At 46.2% G+C, this 22672-nt stretch overlaps 1 long non-coding RNA gene across 2 annotated transcripts; it reads right to left on the bottom strand.

The window, feature by feature from the left end:
- Positions 1–17520: 17520 nt before the first annotated feature.
- Positions 17521–19778, bottom strand: LOC123050708 (uncharacterized). Of its 2 annotated transcripts, XR_006423822.1 has the most exons (4): positions 19349–19778; positions 18301–18449; positions 17894–18136; positions 17521–17797 (listed from the first exon to the last, which is right to left on the bottom strand). It is a non-coding gene; the product is annotated as an uncharacterized lncRNA (long non-coding RNA). The 2 variants fall into 2 exon arrangements; XR_006423821.1 differs by having other exon boundaries at positions 18301–19778.
- Between the last annotated feature and the right edge of the window lie 2894 nt (positions 19779–22672).

The following is a 22672-nucleotide window of genomic DNA, read 5'->3' as shown; positions in this document are numbered from 1 at the left end:
CATCATAGTTTCCTTGCTATCCGCCAGATATAAATTGGACGGCCTATAATGCAGGATGGCGGGCACACCATCATCAACAACTCCCTTTTTTATAAGAGTAGAGATAAAATATATTAAATGTAGTATAACATGTTCATAAACACACCATGTGTATCACCGTTATATATATTCACACATGCGTCGGTTTAAAACACTATGATAAATTCTTCAAATATCCGAATTCGCTTTTTATAATGAAGTATATATGATCTCTATTCGTCTTTTACACACACACAACCCTCTTATCTTTGTAGCTAGCGCTAACTTTCTCTTGTGCATGCACACGCCCGCATCCCTCTCACCCTCCCTCAGCATTCTCTAGCTCCATCGCGCAAATTCGTCTTTTCACTTTAGGTCGTTCACCCACGGTGTGTGTAGGCCCCCCAGCTCCTTCTTTACGGCACACATCGATCGATATGCCTCTCTAGCCAGGTGTGCCTAGCACAAACACAAGCTTCCCCTCTTCTCTTGTCACCGTCCATGCCTCACGCCCACCACTCTTTTCATCGTTCTCGTACTCGCACACTCCTCCCCGCTTGATATAGTATGCCTCTCGTACCACCTCCTACATGCATCCCTCTCTCTCTATCCTTCTCCTCGTGCCTCATTTGCTTCTAACACACACATGCATGTATACCGATCGATCTCCCAACAACCTAGATTGACTTTAACTACCCCCCCCCCATCGATCGACGTACTCACAAGTTATGTCTCTCCTTTCTCTAACAAAGGGCGATTGATCTTCCTATGTAGTTATGTCTGCTCACCACAGCCACATCGTCCCCCCTCATCATTCGTGCATGCCTCCTGACCCGTCTCTCACACGCACGTGCACAGACAACAAGCAGCCATCTCCTCTTTTATTGATATTGCGGGCGTGCCCTCCGTTTGTCTAGCAAGCCTATCCCACCATTTGTTAGAAGCAACTCCACTACCACCCCCTCCAACACTCTAGCTTTGTCTCTCTCCCAACCTTATTCCTCTTCTGCACATATGCATGGATGCCGATCGATCTCCCTTAATACATGAGGCAGATCGATCTCCTTAATACATGAGGTAGGCCTCTCTCCTCCTCCACAGATATACCAGCCATTGTACCTCTATAGTTAATTGGGCCTCCCTCTTCCCCCACCACACACCGATAGTCGAGCGCTGCAGGTAGGTATACATGCCACAGAGACAAACTGCACATGTCCCCTCTCACGTTCCAGTAGGCCAACCACTCTCTATAATTTGACGTGGGCACACACAAATTCGATGGCACTCTTTATCGATCGCGCGCGCACACACACACATCATCCCTCTTTTCGATTCTATGGACACCTCAAGCCAATGATACCTCCACTCTCTTCTCGTGGATCGCCCCCTCTATATATATGTTATATCCAGGACTCTATTTCACACACATTGCATATGTTACATTTTTTTTATTGACCCCCCCCCAAAAAAAACTCTCAAGAACCCACACACTATATCTCTCTAGGTTTGTATCTCTCTCACACAACCCCACGTAGGTGGTGTACGTATACAAGAAGAGAATAGGTGCACCATGCACGTACTCACGCTTCGTGCCCAGCCACACCCGCGCAGGTACACGGTGGAGCTCATTTATTTACGAAATGGCAGCCCACGTGCTAATTTGAACGCCTGTAGCGGTTGTTTACCTAGGGAGGTCGTGTACCACGCCTGCACAAAACAAAGTTCGACTTGACGCGTTGCCGCGTTATTTTTAAATAAAGTTATAGCGCTCAATGGGACGTACACAAAATATAAAACGATTTTATGGAGAAAAAGGTAGTCCGCTCACTATATACAATGGAGCCTTGCATGCCTGGTTTGTCGCTCTTCAGAGTATCTCACACAAGGCTGCGGTGGCCTCTCTCTCTCACTGTTGGTCACTGATCCGGCCGCATCCCGTCCGCCGGGGGAAAGGGAGGAAGTGCATCGTTTCTCCGTTCGACGGCGCCGAGGCAGCACGTCCCGATCTGCGGTACACGCCGTTCTCTCTGACCAAGCTCCGGCGGGGCAGGGCCTACGCCACCTGCTTGCAGATTCCGCCCACTGCCGCTCACCTAGTTACATCCCGACGACCTCCAGGTATCCCCTCCGGCCTTGCTCCACTGCCCGTCTTCCCACGTCGCTGCATGTGGATCTTCCATAGTTCTTTGCCCAAAACGTAGCTCGTCCAACGTACTTTCCATATTGCATTCTCGTCCTCACACCGTTTTAGACAAACACAACCGTGTTGTTATCTTCCCTTAGGGCAAGGAATATGCTTCTTTTTTGTCGTCGCATGTTTCATCAACTGTTATTGGCCAGTAATTGTTTCCTTTCTACACCTCTTTTTTGCAAACAGGGCTATCCATTTCACCTCGTTGCTATTGCGACCTTTTGGTGAATTGCACAAATCATTTTTTTCTTAAGAGTGTTTTGTGCAGTTGTACTAAAATGTCACACGGGCAACGTCTCTACATTTCAGTGTGGCTGCACAAAGGGAGATTGGTTTTTCTCTATCCTCCTCATCCAACTCCGAGCCTAATCTTCTCCAACTAGTTAGTCTTAAGAGAGACTGCAAAGGTGACCGGCTTCTATTTGTGTGTTTATTGTTTCATCAGCAGTCCTCTATTATCGTAATCACACTTGATATCTTTGGAACAGGGACGCTCAACTCTATTTTAGTGGAACTGCACAAAATGATCGGAATGTTGCATGCTCCAGACAGCTACTTTTTTCCCCAACATGCCTTGTTGATTTAGACAGAGCTGCGGGGACGTTGCTGCCAATGAAAGCATGGATCAATTTTATTTAACACCTTCTCACAACTCTGTCTTCAGTTGTGATGTAATTATTAGCTCTGATCTGCTAATAATTGACATGCATTAGCAAGGAAGTTAGTTTTTTATTGTTTCAGAAAGAGCATCGATGGCAAGACACGCGAAAGAAAAGCTGAAAGCTCACACCATTGTACAATTTCATGTCGCTGGAAAATTATTTGTATAGTACATCAATTATGTAAACAAATGATGCAAGCTTGATAGCATTGCCAGAAGCCTCTTCATCATCCGGGTCCATGTGCCATGCACAAAATTATACTCCTTCGTTCCTAAATATTTGTCTTTTTACAAATTTCAAACGGGCATATTTTAGAGTGTAGATTCACTCATTTTGCTTCATATGTGTACTCCCTCCGTTCCTAAATATTCTATTCGTCTTTCTAGAGATTTCAACAAGTGACTACATACAGAGCAAAATGAGTGAATCTACACTCTAAAATATGTATATATACATCCGTATGTCCCAGTCCATTTGAAATCTCTAAAAAGACAAATATTTGAGTAGTCACTCGTTGAAATCTCTAGAAAGACAAAATACTCCGGAGTATATTTAAGAACCGAGGGGGTAGTGCACAACCACATGGGAGACTCAGCCCGGTCGTTGCGCCGCATTAATACTGAGTAATGAGCAGTCAAATCATAAGCCCCACCTTTCCCACTGTAAGTTGCTCTGAAGAAGCAACCATCAATACGCTCTTCTTTGAATCCGCTCATACTACTCCATCCGTCACTGTTTATACAGCGCGCTTCAGAAAAAAGAAAAAAAATATGTGGGACCAAGGCGACTAGCGACCGGCCTGAAAAATAGCATTGGTAGTTATAGCACGGCGTACACACATGCATGCAGTGTTTCCACCCCGGGTACACACATGCATGCACTTACTCCACTCCGTAGTAGTGCAGTACATGGAGAGAAAATTATGGACTTGATTGCGGTTACCACGCCCTAATTAATTGAGCATTAAACCAAACGCGTCTAAAGTCTCTCTGGTGGTGGAAATGCATTGAGAAATGCATCATAATGAAGCGCGCCCTGTAAACTGTGACGGAGGGAGGAGTAGTATGAAGGTGCAAAACCAAGTACGCGTATGGCCAGTCGGTCAACGCACCTCCTCTTGGCATATCACTGACATGTGGGACAGGAGTGTGAGAAAACCGATCTCAATTGACGGCAAAGAGCCAACCCGCCGTTCCTTGAGAGAGACGAGGAGCGAGAACACACAGACGGGCTCGCACGGAGGCCAAGATATATTCGAGCATGGTTGGTTGATCGATATCATTCATTACATGTTGGGCTGCCGTTTTCTGCCCTTCTCTAGAATAAACGTGTACTTTATCAGAGATAAAAAAATAAGAGTACAGACGCTCCACCATGCGGTTCTAGTAGTAGTACTACTCGTACTACTGCGCTTGGCTCTTCGCCTCTTCGTGAAGTCGAACAATGATGGTACTCCGCATGTTGGGTACTATAGTGTATGCATCTGACAATCTGACACCGAATGGACTGATGCATGTCCACCGAGGGTAGGTTGCATTAGTCAAAAGGCGTAAGCGAGCTTCACCTTGTCCTACAAGCTTCTCCTCATTCTGCGAGTTGACGGGACACACCAAAAAGTAGTGCTAGTCCATACTCCCTCCTTTCCGGTTAATATGGCTTAATCTGTTTTGCGGGTAAATGAGAGAGCTTTATTCATATATAAGCATTCTTAGGACGATCAGCCAAGACACTGGTCACTAGGAAGCGAGGTACCCCGCAAAAAATAAGTAGGAAGCGAGGTGTTTCATCAAGCCAGCTCTCGGCCACATTCAAAGTGCAGCAAGCACGGTTCGCACGAAGATGCGCTGAAGGTTTGCTGACCTGTTTACATGTTGAATAACAAAAAAAGAGGAAATATTACCGAGCGCTACTATTTGTAACAGGATATGAGCCAGAATTAAGCAAGAATTGTGGCGAGTGTTCCATGCAATCAACTTCCATTATCACATGCGAGAACCCTTGAAGAGAATCAAATGTGTTGAAGATTGCTTTATCACATTTTAAAATTATAATAAGAGTGCAGATGCTCCTCCATCCGGTTCCTAGTACTAGTATAGTACGTACCTTTATAGACTATAGTAGTAGTACTAGTACTAGTAAACTTTGTGCTTGGCTGTTCGCCTATTCGGGAAGTCGAACAATAGTAGCACTAGTAGTATAGTGTATGCTTCTGGCAATCTGACACCGAATTAACTGTTGCACGTCCACCGCCTGAGCGAGGGAGAGCTTGCGTTAGTCAAAAGTTTCTCCTTGTCCTGCGAGCCACCGTGCGCAAGCTTCTCCTGTCCTGCAACCTTCTCCTCGTCCGGCAAGTTGACGGGACACAGCAAAGTAATGCTAGTCCATACTGCCTCCTCTCCGGTTAATATGGCTTAATTTCAAACGAGATAAATACACTGTCTGTCGCTGTATATTTGTAAAACTACGGTCAGTGGACTTCATAATACGCTCATTGCGCTCAATATATATATTTTCCGATGTTTATACGGTCACTAGCTCACCCTGACTGAGTATGTGTGTGCATGCACGTGTAGGTTGAGCACTTAGCGTGACCGTGTGTGTTCCATCGTGTGCTCGGACATGCATGCATTAGGGCGTCGCGCGCGTTTTTGCGTCCATGTGTACGTGTGACTATTGTATACACGTAGGGGGAGTACGTGTAGGGGCCACTAAGGAGCAGTCAAATCACACAGTAAGTTAGTCGGAAGAAGCAACCATCATTTCACTCTTGAATGACACGTACGCAATATAAAATGGTTGATATGGAGAGAAAAAGAAAACCACTATATATACACTAGCAGGAGCCTAAGCTACAAGCCTGCTTGCTAAGGTTGCTCTCTTCACAAGCATAGAACGACGGGCCTGATCCCGCAGCTGGGGGAAGGGAACAATGTCCTGCGTAGACGCGGTCGACATCGGCGAGGGAGAAAACCCACAGTCGGTGCGTCCCAATCGGGGGTCACCGCGGTATGGGCCGATGCCGCGTCCCAACCGCCCTTCTAGCTACAGCCCGACGTCCCAGGTAGTCCATCTTCCTTTTGGAGCCGGCTTGCTCCACTGCCATAGCTCCATCTCCATGTCGATCTTTCTCTACTTCTACCGGCTTCTACTTGTGATGAGTTTATGTCTCATGAACTAGTGCCAGTACTATTATTCTAATCACACTTCTTCAATATCTTTCCTTCGACAGGTTCTACCTGGCCAGGGAATTAAATCATGTTTAGGGTTTAGGGTTTAAGTCGTAGTGACCACATCAGTAGTTTTTCTTTCGTACACACTCTCACAACTTTTTTCTTTAGTTGTGAAGTAAATATTGGCTATGATCTGTGAATCATTGAGATGCATCAGCATGCGTGTTAGTTTTCCTTTGTATTTGATGGAATGTTGTAACGGGGCAACCTTGGAATAGGAATGAAAATGGAGTGGAAAGTTTCCGTTTTTCCGGAGAAAAAATGGAAACGGAGAGAAACCAACGTTTCGTTTCGTTGGATTGCGCCATCGAGCAAAACCAACATGTAAATCACGTCTGTCGTGTTCGTGTCTCACCCTCCTCCATGGCTCGACCCCACACGGTTGCTCGGCATGCCACTCACCGCAAACCGAGTATACGATAACTTTCCCGCCTGCTTGTCGATGGATCGCGCCATGGAGTACTAGCACTATTGGAAGAGATTGACGAGTTGGGGGAGGACAGCTAGCTGTAGCACGGACTCCCAAGAACTTTTTACATGCATGTTGTAGCCGGCTATTGCGACCTTTGAACGCGGAGCAGCCGCGTGCACCCGAAAGCGGCGCAGGCGACGCTCTCTCGGTCGTCACGCCACTTCAATGTCGGCGCCAGTGAGAGGTCGCGTCCGCTCTGGCCGGGCATGAATGCGGCACTGACCGTTTCGGGCGGGAAGCACCCGCGGGTGATGAAGAGGGTTCGGGTTGATCAGGACCGGCCGTGGCAGCGGTCCGGACGTGCGTAAACAAGAGATGATGTACGTTAATATTGCTGCGTATATAATTAACAACGTAAATAATGTGCCAGTTGGACAAATATGATTGGAGATGGAGATGGAAATGGAATTTTACGTAAACACGGATATGCATGTCTATGTCTATGTGTGTGTGCTCGGCGACTCTCGCGACCTGGGAGCGGGGGCGTGTTTTTGATCGAGTTTTCTTTCGTCGTACGTTAGAAAATCAGTTTGTCTAATTCACATCTAGATGTTATTTAAGGATATCACATCTAAGCTCCCACAAGTATATAATGTAGCAACACGAAACAAAAAAAACAAGGACAAAAAATAGACCACAAACAGAGTGGACATCAACTTAGATGTGACATAACTATGTCACATATAGATGTGTCCTAGACAGACCCTTAAAAAATTGTTCGCCAGTTTTCGTTTCTTTTTTCCGGGAACGCGCATATTCTATTTAAAACCACTTCTATGGAGAGATTTGTTTACTCCATTATAGCCTCTTGTTTGATAGAGTTTCTCGCGTCTCGCTCTCTCACCCTCTCCATATCAAAACAAGATGACAGTGTCCACTCTATCTCTCTCCTCACCGGTGGTCACAGATCCGGCCGAATCCCGTCCGCTGCGGGAGGTGAGGAGGTGCAGCGTTGACGTTGTCGCCGTCGGCAACGGAGGGAGCCGATGCGCACCGTCCTCTCGTGTGGCAGATCCCGCCCGCCCGCCTAAACGTCATCTCGCCCACCTGAGGTATAACTTCTTGTACTCGTCCAGCTCCCCAGGTCGCTGCGTGCGGGTTTTCTTCTATGCGACTACTCCCCAGCTCCCCATGCATAGTAGCTATGGTTCGTCGACTGGTACAACATCACCTACTAGTACTATTATAGAGGAAATGTCACTCGAAAAGTTGTCCCGATTTATGCCTCGGTGGAGGTATACATGTTGTTTCGACAAAAAGTTCATGGTGGTTGTGCGGTCATTGTCCATATGGTGGTAGTACTATCATTGGTTTAATGAAGAAATGCTTTTTTTCTCGGGTATCCTGGTTTAGTTCCCATCAAGATATAATTATGATGCTTCTGTTTGTTGGTGTACTTTTCATTAATTCTTATTGACAATTGAGATGTCGTTGCTAACCCTTTTTTATATTTTTGGAAACAGCGATGCGTGTCTCCATACCCGGGCATGTCTTCCTCAATTTTAGTGGAACTGCACAAAATTGGATGGCCATTGTTGTTCCGCCTCACTGTCCTATGCCACGTGGTTCTTCCTTCCTCGAGCTTGATTACTGAGAAGAAACAGACCACAGTGAGGATTTGTCGAACTTCATAGGTGCCTCACCCAAACTTAATGCCAAATGGATGATGCATCACCACGATGACCTATCGATGCTCATGGTTGCGCCTCATGGTTGCGTCGGCTGGTGAAGCTGATCGATTTTCAATGAAAAACAAGTTGTCTTCCATCAGTGCTCTTTGCTTGTTACGCACAAAGATGATATCCTTCGTCAGTTCACCTTGGTTACGTTGGAGACGCAGTCGTCTTTCACGTTGGTGCAATTTTATCACACAATTGGCTATGAACCAAATGTTTCCTCGAAGAAGGATTGACGTTGGTACTAAGAGCATAAGTTTTGTATTGATTTCTAAGCCTTCTCACAACTTTGTCTCCAGCTCCCCTGTAATTTTATTTGTCCAGCTATTAACTTTGATTTTAAAAAATGGTGTAGACTAAAAACCCGGATGGACGTAGTAGCCCTCCATTTTTATTTACTCCGCATATTAGATTTGACTGAAGTCAAACTTTGTAATACTCTCAAACCTTTCCGGCAATTGAAATTAAAATTCTTTATTTGTACACACTCTCACAAGTTTCCGTTAATTTGGCGCATTTGTGGTTGTTCACTTAAGGGAGGGTAGTTACCACGCGTGAAGGACAGGAAGTGCGACCAGGATGCGTGGGCGTGGATCGTTAGTTCATCAGAAGTAGTACTAGTTTTCTTCATTGTACATTAAATAAAGAGTTTCGCTTCGTACTTACACAATTTAAAACGATTGTTATGGAGAGAATAAGAAAACCACTCCACTATATATTAGTCATATACACGAGAGTACTATATGGACGCGGCTTCATTGACTTAGTGCACCTGCCTTTGGGTTTATGACAGGTGGGCCCAAAATATGGCTGGCTCACCTGTCATACAGCCAAAAGCAGGTGCAGTGAAGGCACCGGAGCTCAGTCCATACTACAGTAGTATATATATATAAGCGGGAGCCTCAGCGCTTGTTCGCTAGGGTTTGCACTCTCCACACGCTCGCCGCACTACATATGTGTTACACGCTGGAGGCTCGGCGTTCATTTGCTAGGGTTTGCTATATTCACAGTCTCTCACCCTCTCTTCACCAGATCTAAACAAGACTGTGTTGGCCTCTTGTCTCTCTCTCTCTCCCCCCTCACAGCTGGTGAAGGAGGCGTCCGTATCCCGTCGCACCGGGAAGGGGAGGAGGTGCAGCGTTCACTCTATCGCCTTCGGCGAGGGAGGCAATCCACTGCCGGCTGCGCTGTTCTCTTTCACCCAGCGCCTGTGCGGGAGGGCCACCGACCCCTTCTTCCTCGCTGCCGTACGTAGTGTGGGCAGATCCGGCCTCCCGCCGCACGCCTTGCCACATCCCGACGACCCTAAGGTATAAGTTTCTTTGAAACCGTCATTGCTCTAGCTGCATGTGGATCTTTTTCGATCTGTAGTCGAATCTAGGTCTTGGTTCAAAGAGGAAAGAAGGGTGCAGTGGGTTGGAGCAAGAATCTAGGACGTGGTTCAATGAGGAAAGGAGGGGCGGAAAGTAGTATAGACTGGCTATCCAGCCGCTTTGCAGGTCGAAAAGGGAAAAAGGGGGTAACCCAGTACACACATCTGTAAGGAACCGATCTCTTTGTTGAAAAGGGAAAGAAACTGGGGCGTCGGGTAGTTTGTGCACGACTAGATTTGCTGCCCTCACATAGGAAAAAGGTTCAAAGAGAACAAATACGGGACCAACGCATATATGCTGCTTGGCTACATACTCTGCATCACCCATTTATACGTGTGGACGCACATGGTGCTAGCATGTCCCATACAGCTATTTTGCTGTTGTTAATCTAAGAATGCCGCCAGAAAATTGAAGCAATGCCACTGTTAAAAGTAAATTACATTTTTTAACGAATGTTGTTTCAAGAGAATGTCTCTGTTAATATGAATCAATGCAACCGTTTTAGAAATGCTACTATCCTACTTTGTTTTCCGTCCAAGATAAGTTAGATGCTTCTTTCTGTCACCGTTTGTTTCATCCTGCTTTATCGGCAAGTAATTGTTTCCTTTTTTGCCTCTGTTAAAACAGGGGTATCAACAACTTGTTGCTATTGCGACATTTTGCTTCGCTACTCAAAACACTTATGTTTTAAGAGTGTTTCATGCAGTTCAACTTGAATGTCACACCGGTGACTTTGCATAATTTTGGTGGAAATGCACAAAAGGAGATCGAGATTTGTTTCCAGTCTTTGTGGCGAGTTGTTTCAAATCTTGGTCTCATCCACATGATGTGCAGTGTGCTTTGAGATGTTGTGCTACTTGTTTTAGTACTATTTTAAATAAATGTTGAATTGAAGCTATTGTATTGCTGTCTTTTCCCATTAAGTAGTGAACAAAAATGGGACCAACCCAGACATGATGCTTGTTGCTTTGTTACAACAAATTCAGCATCACCCCCTTTATAAGCCAGTAATTGATGCCACTCTCAGAATTAACTACTGAATCTTATTTCAAAACTGCAACACTTGTTAGGGATTGGCGGGATTACCATTTTTGTGGCCGCATGTTTCATCCTCCTTTATTAGCCAGTAATTGATTCCTTTTTTGCCTCTGTTTAAACAGGGATATCTATTCAACTTGTTGCTATTGCGACATTTTGCTTCGCTACGTGAAACACTTTGCTTGATTTCAGTGCAACTGCACAAAACGAGATTGGATTTCCTATTTGTGTTGGCAGATTCGTATTTTATCCTGGTCTTCTCATGAAAGGTCGGTACAGGCCTTCATCCACATGATTGTGCAGTGTGCTTTGAGATGTTGTGCTACTTGTATTGGTACTGTTTTAAATAAATGTTGAATTGAAGCTATTGTATTGCTGTCTTTTCCCATTAAGTAGTGAACAAAAATGGGACCAACCCGGACATGATGCTTGTTGCTTTGTTACAACAAACTCTGCATCACCCCCTTTATAAGTAGATGGAAGCACATACTGTTGTTGCGCCCACTCTCCCCTGGAACTATTTATGCTTTTCGTTAATCTAATGCCGCTGGAAAAATTAAGCAATGCCACTCTCAGAATTAATTAACTACTGAATCTTAGTTCAAAACTGCAACACTTGTTAGGAATGGTACTATCCTGCTTTGTAGTTCTTTCTACATGTTTAACCAAGGTATTGTTAAGATAATGTCTCTGTTAAAATGAATCAGTTGCATTGTTTTAGGAATGGTACTTTTCTGCTTTGTCGTTCTTTATACATGTTGAAACAAGGCATTGTTAAGATAATGTCTCAGTCAATATGAATGAATCACACTGATGGAGAATTGCTACTCTCCTGCTTTGTTTCCCATTAAGATAAAGTAGATCAGTTGATGCTTTTCGTCTGGGAGTACAAGTCATCAACCGTTATTTCTCTGTAATTTTTTCCCTTATACCTATTGTTGCTTACAGGGATATCAAAATTAAAGCTCGGTTTTATTCCGACTTCGATTTTAGTTGAACTGCACAAAAGGAGCCAATGTGTCCAAGGCAAACTGCTGCATTACTGGGTCCAGTTGGTCGTTCCCCTTTGCAGAAAGAAGCAGTCACTGTTTGTGCTACATTACAGAAGGAATGACCAAGAAGCTTTACAGAGTATTAGGCCTTCCACTATGTAGGCCAAAAGAGGTGCCAATTTCACCTTTTCTTAGTTTGGCACCGAATCCCTCCATTGCTTCAGCCGGTGCCATAAATATTAGACACCGGTGACATGACTAGTCTGCAAAGACCATTGGAAATTTAACAACACGTAGAGTGCCCTGGGAAAAAAGTGCCCAAACAAGTACAAGAAACAACAGGACTCCACGATCATAGGCATTACATATTTTGAATGGGAAAAGCTTGTCAAAGTTTAATCATTGATGTTAGCAAGAAGACGTTAGTTTAATATATTGGAGTTGGAAAACCTTGTCAAAATTTGCTCATTGATGTTAGCCAGAAGACATGCATTTGATATTTTTGAGTGGGACGCCCTTGCTGTGAGCAGCGTCGAGTGTTTTTTCCTATTCATGTGTTTAGTTTAGAAGTAAATAGTTACTCTGCTGAGATATTCCTGTGTTAAGAGTTTGTTCTGAATATTGTCTATGTAATGCCAGGCCTTGTGTTTGATTGCAAAGTTGAGCTTGGAATGTTGTGGCATGCGGCATCACGAGCTGTTCACCGTGCCTCCTGAGAATAATGCTTCGTATTGTTTTGCATGTCGATCTAATGCCAGTGATTTGCTTGTTAAGAAGATCATCCTCTTCTGTTGTTTCCGTGCTTAAGAAGTTCATCGTCTGATGTTTCATTCATTGCCTATACGACAAGTCGGGTAGGTTAGACGTGAAACCATATGATCTTCCCACCAACTCATGATATTAGGCCGTGATTGGATCGTCGTTTTCCAACCAAAACCGCTTGTAAAACTAACGCTTGTAAATTAAAGCAGATGGTCTCGGGCGAAGGCAATTGGTTGGTCGATTTCGACTAGTAAAATATTGGAAGTACTTCACACACGATAAAAACGCTGAACGACACTCGGACGATTGCTAATCCAGCCATTAGCTGCTATTTCAGCCTTGCCCATGGATGGCATGATACGCACGTCGTGCATGTATCGTCTGGTAATGTCATCCATATAGCAGTGCTCATAAAATATACACTGGTCTCTCAAATTACACGCGTAACCCGCCGTCTCAGTTTCTCGAAGGTGCTCATAGGTGTCCGATGATCCTGGCTTCCTGAATGAGCAGCGGGCGCTGTATCAGACCTCCGTAGGGCCCGCGAGGCCCTCTCCGTTGTTCTTCGAGTTGTTGCGCTCGCCGTGGCGCCTGTCGGTGTCAAAACCGGCGAATCTCAGGTAGGGGGTCCCGATCTGTGCGTCTTAGGCTGATGGTAACAGGAAGCAAGGGACACAATGTTTACCCAGGTTCGGGCCCTCTCGATGGAGGTAAAACCCTACTTCCTACTTGATTAATATTGATGATATGAGTAGTACAAGAGTAGATCTACCACGAGATCGTAGAGGTTAAACCCTAGGAGCTAGCCTATGATGATTATGATTGTAATTGTGATCGGCCCTCTAAGGACCATCCTCTCCGGTTTATATAGACACCGGAGAGGGCTAGGGTTTACATGGAGTCGGTTACAAGGAAGGAAATATAATATCCGGATCGCCAAGCTTGTCTTCGACGCAAAGGAGAGTCCCATCCGGACACGGGACGGAGTCTTGAGTCTTGTATCTTCACGCTCCAATAGTCCGGACGATGTACATAGTCCGGCAGTCCGGATACCCCCTAATCCAGGACTCCCTCAGTAGCCCCTGAACCAGGCTTCAATGACGATGAGTCCGGCGCGTAGTCTTGTCTTCGGCATTGCAAGGCGGGTTCCATCTCCGAATACCCCAAAGTATCTGTTACGACGAATAGTGTCCGGCTTCCCATCAATGTTGTACTCCTCAGCTTCAGTGCCTCAATAATGACCATCTCCACGTGTCAAGCGAATGCGAGGAGCCGAGGTATTTTTGCATTTTCCACCCCCGATCCTTCGGGCTGACCATCTATTTGAAGAGACGAGGATTCTTAGATCCAAACATCACTCTCCCCCCTTGAGCAAGCATCCAATAGAGCGCCCCGGAAAAACCATTCCAACATGGCCAATCGTCGCAGCTCTTCTGCTCGCTCTCCTCGTTCCAAGCCGGGGGTCTAGGAAGAGTGTTCAGTTCCTCATAGCCGTTTGATGGAGTTACAAACCCAAGGGTTTCTCCCACCGGCGTTCATGGTCTCCGTCCGAGCCGGAATAGCCACCTATAATGGCGGGGAACAACGGAGGGATCTCCTAATCCATCTCCCGAGGAGCGAATATGCCTCATCCCACATCTGCTAAGGGGCGTCGGGTTTCCTATCCACCCGTTCCTTCGCGGGCTCCTGGAGTCTTACGGCCTCCAGTTGCACAACTTTACCCCTGCCCCCGTGCTACATATAGCCGGATACGTCGCCCTTTGTGAGCTATTTCTAGGCTGCGAGGCTCACTTCGGGTTATGGAAGAAGCTGTTTTGCCTTGTCCCTCGCAACCAGGGAGAATCCCTATGTCAAGTGGGCGGGGCCGAAGTATGGCGCATTGCCGAGACCAGATACCTATCCGGCACTCCCAAGAAGGCACCAGAGAACTGGCCTTTGGAGTGGTTTTATGTTGATGACGTTCCCCTTCCGGATCCAGTCCGGACAGGTCTCCCCAAGTTCAGTAACGCCTCGCCAAGGGCACGTCTAAGCTGGCACCCCCGGGGCCCCCAAGATGAGGATACCAAGGAAATACACTTCCCGATGAGCAGGATAAAGTTACTGGCCAAATCCGGACTGACGATATATAGTCGAAGTTATGGAAATATGCATAATGCGGGGAGTGCAGCCGCTTCAATACCGGGGGGAGCCCATGTGGCACTACAACGGGGAAGATGATGCCACCCGCTGTGGCCGTAAGGGTCCGGACTCCACCACTGCCCTGGCAAGGATATTGTCCGATTTATATAAAGGAGAAGAGGAAGAATTCCTTCACATCAAACCGCGGGATGGATTCTCCATGTACAACCCCCCAAACTGGGTAAGTCGTCATTCCTTCCCCCGCTTCACTTATTGTGGCATTCTTAGCTAAGATTGTCCGCCTCGATATTTCCGAGCAGGAACTGAGGAGGGCCGTAGAAGGAATCTTCAGCCCTTCCCCGCAGCCAGAGGACCCCGGAAGGGCCCTTGATCCAGGACTCGAAGAAGATCCGGATATTACCATGGAGCTTATCAACGGGATATTTTATCAGGCGAGCTGCGATGGCGCCTTAGTGGCCATTATTGCCGACTATCCCGGACTGCTACCTACGTCGCGTGTAAGCCAAGCCGAAAACTCTATCCTCCGAAGAGGATTCCTTTCTGTTGTCATGCCTTACCCCTAAAGTGTCGTGCTTTTGCAGAGACGACGGTCGGAGCACGGGGCCGAGCCCCTAGGGATCTGTCGGCAACGGGCGTCCGAATCGGGCAGGCTCAAGAGGAAGGTGGTTAGGATCGAAACGCCGCTACAGAGGTAAGGCAAAAACCTGTTCTGCGATTCATTGTATTTGAAGTGTAACAGCGCCCTTCGTGTCCTTGCAGGAAGAGAAGTAGCCGGACTATATCCGGGGATCCTGCAAATCACGCCTCCACCAGCCGGATTCCAGAACCGGCTTCGAGAGAGGAGGCGGACGCGGGGTCGATGTCGCATAGTTCTCCAACAGAGGACGCGGATATGCTCTCTGCCACGAATTCCGAAGTAGAGAGCGCCATGAATCACCGGCGCCGACAGGCCGTACTTCGCAACGACATCTTTTCCGAAGAGGCATTTAATGCTTTCAATTCGGGAGAGGCATACATCCGAGCTGCTCAAGGCGGGCTTGCCCGAGCGACGGATGAGTATACCAAAGATATACGGGTAAGAAAATTTGATAAGCATGTATAGCAGTAGCCCTTGAGACTTGAAACGGTTGGAACAACTGTTTTAAGGATCAATTTATGCACAGGACCTTGTAGATAAGAATGAGCAATTGTCTCGGGAGCTGGAGGAGTGCAAGGCCCAGCTGAGGGCCACAGTTGCCAAGTTAGAGGGATCCCAGAAGGCCTCATCTGGTAACATTTGTCTCAATTATACGAAGATGCACAAGTTAGTAAGTGGCTGGTATGATAAGTCTAACAAAAAATTCTGCAGACAATTTCGGGGTGAATCCGGGGGGCGTAAGAGATGACGAGTCACATCTCAAAAGACAGCTAAAGGCTGGCGAGCGCGTTCTTACGCAGGTTAGGCAGGAGAAGAACAATCTTCAGGATGCCAATGTCCGGCTGGACGTGGAATTAAAAGACGTCCGCGCCCAGCTGGCGGACTCCGTAAAGGAGAACAGAAGGCTTCGACGCGGCATTTATGGTAAGTGCTTAGACGAACTGTAGTACAGCTCGGCGAGGAAGCATATTGAAAGACTTTTACTTGCAGGAATGTTAACGGGCCGCCCCGAGGAAGAAATGCCCTCGTCTGCAGGCGATTTACTGCAAGAACTCTCACAACTACACGAGCGAGCTCGTCAGGTGATGCAGGGCGTTGCTCAGGCCTTGTGGCCATCAAGCTTCCTGCCGAATGGCATGGGGGAGCTTGTGGATACGCTTCAAGGGGCACGGTGGCGTTTCCGATTGTGGAAGATTTCTGCCTGCCGGCAAGGTGCAAGAGAAGCCTGGGCTATGGTGAAGACGCGCTACACCAAGCTGGACCCGAATCATATGGCCGAAGTCGGACCGGCGGGGCCAGATGGGCGAGAAATTCCCGTGAGTCTGGTGTATGACCAGGTAGCGTTAGCCGCAAAGTATTCTCAACAGGATTGTAAGCTAGATATCCTGTTGGATGGTATATAGGAGGAATATAGTCAGTCCAAGTGACTGTGTAATTCGATGGACATAAGCAGTCCCTAGCCGGATTAAAATCATTTGTCATGGCGGACCTTTTCGCTTCAGCCCCCGGATCCTATAGTCCGGGGTGTGTCTGAATACCCACTCAGTTATACAGAACCGGGGTATGCGTGGACACCAGGCGTAGGGGTCATAAGTGCTTGAACAGACAAGTACCCAACTAGTTATGTTATATTACATGGGTAGTAAGAAACATCTTCCAGGGAGAATAGTTCCGTTAAGGGTTCCTTTCCCTGGGTAAGCGTGCGACAATGCACATGTCCGGACTGCGAACAAGGACGCAGGATATAGAACTTCTGGGGATTTACGTTCTGATAAACGAATACATCTTTTGTTCACCGACCGAATATTCTCTTAAGGACGCTAGCTTTCGGCTTCACCCTGTCTGAGGTACACATCCGGCTGAACCGGCAGTAACAATCGCAGAGGTGCTCCCCTTATGCCCTAGCCGAATTAACGGGAACGTAGGGCATAAACACAAGAGCCAGCTCTACTAGGAAAACGGTTTTTAACGATGGTATATGTGGTCGTGAAAATTCAGATTGTGGTCGTTAAAGGTCATTAACGACCACAATGTGCTCGTCGTAGTAGGCTCCGTCGTTAAAAGTATAAGGACCACAATGTGGTCGGTATTCTTGTAACGACAAGATGGCGTGTCGTCGTTAATCCCAAGGCAATAACGACCACAATTTAGTATTAGCAGCCACTTTTGTCTTCACTAATAGTGTTATCATGGCGACCACTCTCTTCACAACTTTGATATCCATCAGAACCACTTATATTAATTAGTATAAGTATCCATTCAGTGATCACTTTATGCAGCATCCAACATTTCAATATTAACATCCACACTAATATAGAAACAAAATAATATGAATAGAAAAGATTGTAACCTCTTTTATTAATAGAAATACCAAAATTACAACATACAATTCTTAAATTAAAATATCATTTAAGAAATTTGATTCAAAAGCACTCCTTAGATGACCAATCTACTTGCTCCTATCTATTCAGAAAATGAGAGAACTAGAAAAGATAATATTTTTAATCTCCAGTCGAGGGACACCATCGTTCTTTGAATGGATATCATTCTTCATCAGTGAATACAATGCCTCCTGATGCTTCTATATCTTATGGTGGACCATCAGTCCTACAAAATGTTGAGTAGTTTATGAAAGTCAGTCCTTGTAAATAAATTGGCACAAAGTATAACAACATATAAAATCAATGTATGAGAACAACTTACTTGATCATGTTGGATTTCATGAGAACTATCACTTAGAGATCTAGCAGACATAAGACGTTTAATTGCTAACACTTCTTGCACCACGCCATTGAACTTTTCATCAAGTACTTGTTTCGCCTGCTCGGAAGCTTGAAGTTTTGAAACCTATTCAGCCTTCCTTAATGTTAGTCCTCGCAAATTTCTTGCTCTAATTCTACCACCAAAGCCAACTACGCGATCACGCCGCTTAGATGAGTCACATTTCTGCATTAGTTCATCAATTGAAAGATCAGAATTCAAGTGAACTATGGTCTTAATTTGTACCTGAAGGGCCAACAGTAAGTTATTTGCATCAAATTCTATCTGTAAGTAGGTATTACACACTTCCAAATCATCATAGTAGTAGGTGCATATAAATCATGTCTTACATGTTTGGCGGAGGCTGTAGAATCAATGAAGGTTGTACCCTTTTTGTCAGTCTCAGAAAATTGTTTGTCCATAGTCGGGGCTTAATTTGTACAAGACAAGTCACACTGGGCTTCTATCATTGGAAATGAAAAATGGCAAGTCCTAATAGCTGTTCATAAAAGCAGAATATCATAAGTACAGCAGTACAGAAATTCAGGTTATGGTGTTAGAGCCAATGACCAAAGTTACTTTAATTGAATCAAAAATATGTTTCAGAGCAGCTCTAGTAATATTGGACCATGCCTTTACCCTCATCGGGGGTTATTATAGGACTACAGAGGATTCTACCCAAGTGACGTAGAAAACTTTTGGAAAAAGCTTGGGGATTCAGTTGCATGTTTCCATTTCCCGGTGTTCCTCTAGGCAAAGTTGCCATTTCAGTTACAATTGGTTCAGTTCAAGAAACGGGGAAAATGCTACATGAATGATATAAAACATACACCAAATGCGTCTAATTCACAGGAATTGCTATGTAATACAAAAAATTAATCTTATCAATTCTATTGAATAAAAACTGCACTTTCCAGTGTTGTTGCATTGTTGATCCATCTAATTAAACTTATCTACTAGAACCCAGCATGCCAGGTTCTACCAGATTATATACATGTAATAATTGTGAGATGGTTAGAAACATTATGTATTAGCGTCCTGTTTTTTGAGATAACAAAACTTATTGCACAGAAATAAAACACAAAGGAAAAAATGACGATCAAGTACATAGCCCTGCAAAATCTGTTTGCAGAATTCTAAAAAATGGAATAATTGAAGCAGCACAAAGTAATGTACAAGAAGATATGGAAACACGTAACGACCATACTCTGCATTTACATTTTACTCTGAACTTCAAGTTTTCTGATGCGGTGGGTGCCAGGATGTCAGCGTAGGAGACCAAAACGAAGATGGTGGCTGCTCCCCAGGATGAATTCTTAGGTTCAATTAGTACGAGGACTCGGCACATGGTAAACAAGACAGATGCGTGTGGTGTAGCAATGTTGGGGCGATCCGCACCTAAAAAATGGGCGGAGACTGAGAGCACACTGGGCGGAGATGTATGATACGGAGTCCCCAGTCCCCGCCGAGCCAGCTGCGTCGATGGCGCGATCCAACCAAGAAGTTGCCGCGCCGGGCAGGGGAAGGCTGATGCCATGGCACAGATGGCCGCGGCCGCCGACACCGATATGAGCAGAGTACGGCCCACCCCACGGGACCCGCTACAGAGGATGCCGACGGGAACTGCAACCTCGTCGACATCACCTCCAGCTCGGACGGAATCCGCTGCTGCGCTCGAGGTCAGGAGGGAGACGGAAGATCAGTAGTGAGGAACGAGTAGGAGGAGGACAGGAGGAGGCGGTGGCGGCTGGAGGGCCCGGCGGCCGCTGACGGTGGTGGAACGAGGAGAGAGAGGCGGCGGGGAGAGATCTGTGGGGGATACGTAGACTTTTCCCTTTTTTTAGACGACTTTTCCCTTTTTCTTAGTACGGAGTACTTATCTTCCTTTTTGTCCGTCGTTTTAGCAGATAAGGACGCGTTAAGCAAAACAAAACAACGACCACCAGACGTATACCGTCTTAGCGAGGACTTACGGGGCTAATTGGAGGTGGAACTGAACTCATTGTACCAATAACAACCGAGAGTTGTCAATCCTTGGTCGTTATTGACCTAATCCCGCTCAACGCCATAGCTCCGGCCGCCGCCCAAGTGGTCGCCGCCATCGACCCCGGCCTCCCTGCGCCCTGCTGTGTACACCCCTAGATGCGGGCGAGCGAGGGCTCCCTCCTGGTGCCCTCAGCGCACCAAGCTGCTGCCCAGAGCGCCACCCCGGCGAGCCGCCGCCGCACTGGATGGTCGCCGGTGGCCTAAACCTGGCCGTGCTGACATGGCACCTCATCAGCCGCTAACCGGCCCACTAAATAACACCCAGTGACGCTGACAGCCGGGCCCCGCTGCCTAATTAACCGCAGGATTAATTCTTATTTAGCTTTAGTTAAGCACAGTGGCCCCACACGTCAGCATTGACCCTGCTAACGTGGCCGTTGACCGGTCCCACCTGTCATCCACCCAAACCAGCCCTGTGCCACTGAAGTGTGGACCCCGCACGTCAGGTTTGACCTGGACGCCGTCTGTTGACCTGCTGAGGTCAGCATGACGTGGTGCTGATGCTGTAATGGCTTCTTTTGGATTTATTCATATTCAGGAAATTCCAGAAAATGCCCTAGACTTCCAAAAATCATAGAAATTAAACCGTAGCTTCAAATGAAATAATTTATATATGGAAAATGATCAGAAAAATTCAATCTATCCATCTGTACAATTTTCATGCATGTTGGAACAACTTATAGATGCTGAATTGGACATATCAAATAAATGGCATTTAACTAACCACTTATGGAGTTTGATTTTGAACCTTGAGTTCAAACCAACTTCATTTAACTCGTTGCTAGTTGCATTAGGTCAATCAACAGCATATTGCCATGCCATGATCATGCATCATATTGTTGCATTGCATTGATTGTGTTCTTTCTCTGTTGCCGGTGGTTGTTCCCCCCAAGTAGACGTATGTTCCGATGATGAGTTCGATAACACCGATGAAGAGTTATACTACCTTCAGAAGTGCCAGGCAAGCAAAACCCCCTTGTTCATTCTGATACAATCCCACTCTCTCGCTCCTGCTCTCTTTTACTGCATTAGGACAACAATGCTTCAACTGTTACATGCTGCGGTAGTTGAACCCCTTTCCTCTGCATGACCTGTCATTGCCACAGTAAATAGATGAAACCCACTAGCATGAGTAGGAGTTGTTTGAGCCCTGATGTGCCTACTCATTCATGGTTGTTTGTCATGCCTGCTATTGCTTAGAGTTGTGTCAGGTTTGATTCATCGGGGATGAATTGGGAAGTTGTGAACATGTCCTACTGTTGAGAGCTAAGTGTGTGAACACGATTTGGTAAAGGTAGCGGTGAGAGGCCATGTAGGAGTATATGGTGGGTTGTCTCATTGAAACCGTCCTCAGGAACTGAGTTCTGTGTTTGTGATCCATGAACAGTTACTACCACACATTGGGTTCAGGTAACTCGACCCCTCTCGACTTATTAATCAACTTGATCTCTGTCCAGGAGTTGCAACTAGTTTCTGGTGTTTGTAGGTAGTGTTAGTAGTCTACCAAGTGGCACCGGGTACATGTGGGCTTGGGACAGACTAGGCACAGTGGCACGGTGTACCAAGTGGCACCCGGATGGTGGGCTTGGGAACCCTGCTCACATCGTTTGGGGTCATGAGCGACACCCCGGCCGGATCTCCTTGTGGATGGAACCCGAATAGGCGATAAACCTGGATTATAGACTTGTGTGGTTAGTCAGGTCGTGGCCGACTCCCTCGCGAGGCTTCCGCTTGAAGGTTGTCGAGATACACGACATGTACATGGTGGTAAGTGGCGAGAGCGTGTGTGTAGAAGTACACCCCTGCAGGGTTAACATCATCTATTCGAATAGTCGTGTCCGCGGAAAAGGACTTCTGGGTTGCCTGTACAGTTCATAGACAAGTGAAAGTGGATACTCTAAAATACGCAACATAAGCGTGAGTGCTATGGATGGCGTTCTCGTAGGGAGACGGGAGACGGGATCGGATCCATAGTGGTGTATTGATATGGTGAATATGTGGACAAGTGTGCGCCACCTCAAAAGAGTTACTTGCAGTCATAGTTTAGGATAGCCACTGAGTCAAAGCTGGCTTGCTGCAGTCAAACTCCACCACCCCCTTTGTTGATACTGATGCATATGTACCTAGTTCTGATGTAAGTCTTGCTGGGTACATTTGTACTCACGTTTGCCTATCTTATGTTTTGCAGAGAGACGTCAGTCTCGCTATTAGTTCCGCGTGGACTTCGACGTTTAGCTTGTTACCTCATCTACGATCTTGTACCCTTGGGAGGGTCTTGTAAATAGTCAGGCTTCTCAGCCTTTTTCATTTGTAGTTGTCTGTACTCAGACATGTTTATGCTTCTGCTCGATGCTTGTATGCTATGTATGTTGGGTCATGAGACCATGATTGTAATACTTGGCTCCTCGGAGCCTAATGAATAAATACTTGAGTCGTAGAGTTATGTTGTGATGCCATGTTGTATTTACACATATCGAGCATATTGTGTGTGTGATTGAAATGCTTGGTATGTGTGGGATCCGACAACGTAGTTGTTTATCCTTGGTAGCCTCTCTTATGGGGAAATGTAGTCTTGAGCTTCCATGAGCCATAGTAGTCTGCTATAGCCCGGTTCACCGGAGTCCTGCTAGCCCAGCAATGCTGCTCCGGAACACTTGACTGGCCGGCATGTGATTC

Source organism: Triticum aestivum, chromosome 2D (genome assembly GCF_018294505.1).
Source record: "Triticum aestivum cultivar Chinese Spring chromosome 2D, IWGSC CS RefSeq v2.1, whole genome shotgun sequence".
Taxonomy (NCBI): Eukaryota; Viridiplantae; Streptophyta; class Magnoliopsida; order Poales; family Poaceae; genus Triticum; species Triticum aestivum.
The sequence above is the reverse complement of the archived record's forward strand: the minus strand, read 5'-3'. Positions and strand labels throughout refer to the sequence as shown.